We start from the raw sequence: 2,061 nt of genomic DNA, 5'->3' as shown, positions 1-2,061 counted from the left end.
AATGGGGTGTTGAGGATTCAGCGGTGCCTGAAGTAGCGTGTTGGCTACTGCTCTTAACACTTCATGGAAAATGGAATCTGAGAGAAGGAAGAGGAGGAAAAGAAAGGGAGGGAAGAGGGGGCAGCTGGGCGATGGGGACCGGGAGCCAGAGAGGTCTCATCTGGGATGATGTTCACATACTCTGGAGTGAAATGAAAGTTGTACATCAAGACCTGAGTGAGGGATTGGCCCCTCCAGTCCCTTCTGAGGAGCGTTCTCCAGGGCAGTGGGTCTGCCTTTGGTTTCCATATCCATGGAGACCCAGTCAGAAGGGGGGCCAGCCCCTGGAAAGGAGGGAGGTGGCAGAAGCTAGACACGGTGAGCTCCCACTTCCGTTGCCTCCATCACCGCCAAGCCAACCACTCTGGCCTCTCAAGGGCCCAGAGCAAAGCTGGGAGCACGCCCTTGGCAGGCCCCCTCTGCACTAGCTCCGGCCGTTGCTGAGCCCGAGACTCCCAACAGCCGCCCGTTTCACAACACATTAAGCAATGTTAACGAGACCTAATTAGCTTCTTGATGTTTAATTTCCTCCGTTTCGTGTTTAAACTTGTTCTAAAACTCCAAGTCTCTTCCCAGTCAATTCAGGATGGAGAATCCTCCCCATCTAAGTACCCCTCTCTCGCCACCCCCTGGAACTCCTCTGAGGGCTCCCCTGGGGGCAGCTCTGCTCACGGGGCCTGGAGGTAAATACTGACAGTTGCAACAGGCCCCAGTCCCAGAGGAGTGACTGCGTGCGCACCTACCATCGGATGGGGAGGGGTGGGAGGGGCAGGGGAGCTGCGGCAGAGGACGGGGCAGGCGGCTGGGCACTCCTTGGCGGGGACGGCAAGCACCGCGGTGACGCTGGGCCCTGGCTCCCTGCGCCAAGCAGCCAGACAGCTTTGAAACCGCAGTGGGAAGGATGGAGGCTAAGACTGGGTTTCTGAAGGGCTTGGCGAGGGCACCAGCGCCAGAATGGGGAAAACTGCAGGAGACTCATGTCCACAAACAGCCACGTCAGAGAAAGGTGGGCAGCATGTCTCGGGGTCGAGGAGTGGCAGAGGGACAGGGATACACCAGTGCTGTCCCCGTGAGCTGTGGGCCTCTCCACACCCGCCCCGGGCTCTGTGTCTCCAGGCTCCCGCGTCTCCTGACCGGCATCCTTCACCAGACCTGTGACCGTGTTGGGGGAGCCTGCATTCCCCTTTCTTGGTCTGAGTGCTCGTATCACCCACCCACACGGTCGTCCTCTCTCCACTCCACCCTGGAGGGGGTCTCAGCTTCCAGCTGACGCGGCAGACAGCTGCTGAGCCACATGTCCGTGAGCTGGACGCTTGGTGCTCCGGAGGGAAGTGGAGGCCGGCGCCTGCCTGGCTCGGCTACCCTGGCCGGGCAGCCTTCCCGCTCCGTACCGCCCACCGCACAGACCCGGTAATGGATGAGAAAGCACCTGCTCAAGGCCAGATGCCATGGGCGGGTACAGGAGGGAGGTGCGGGCGGTCCCCAAGCCCGCTCCCCGGCTGATTTCAGCTCCTCTCCCCGTGGAGGTGTGTGCGAGTGTGGACCGCGTGGCCCCCCTCCCTCTTCCCCTCCCCCAGCCGCAGGGGGGTAGTAACCAGAAACAGGAAGTGAAATGAAGCAAAACCAAGAACTGAAACCGACCTAATCTCTCACCCAGGGCCCCTGGAAGAGGTTGCCCCAGGGCTCTGACACTAAAGACCGAGGGCAGAGTGGGGTCTGAATCTGAAAATGAAGGACTCTGGGGAGAGGCCAGCAGGAACTGGGCCCGCAGGGGAGGGGAGGGGGCCACCGCTGACGCCATTTCTGAGCAGGGCATGCAAATGAGGCCCAGACCAGTTTTCTAATTCTGGACTCCCCAGCAGCCCCTGGAACCTAAGTGACCTTCATTTTGATCCCTGGATCTGTGGACGTCAGCGCCAACAACAAGGGCTCGAGGCACTCTCTTCTGGGAGTGGCCTGTGTTGGGGGAGGCGACAGGTCCAGCCCTAGGGCAGGCAGGGCAGGCAGACATCGAGACAGCAC

This window comes from Halichoerus grypus, chromosome 7 (genome assembly GCF_964656455.1).
Source record: "Halichoerus grypus chromosome 7, mHalGry1.hap1.1, whole genome shotgun sequence".
Lineage (NCBI taxonomy): Eukaryota > Metazoa > Chordata > Mammalia > Carnivora > Phocidae > Halichoerus > Halichoerus grypus.
The sequence above is the reverse complement of the archived record's forward strand: the minus strand, read 5'-3'. Positions refer to the sequence as shown.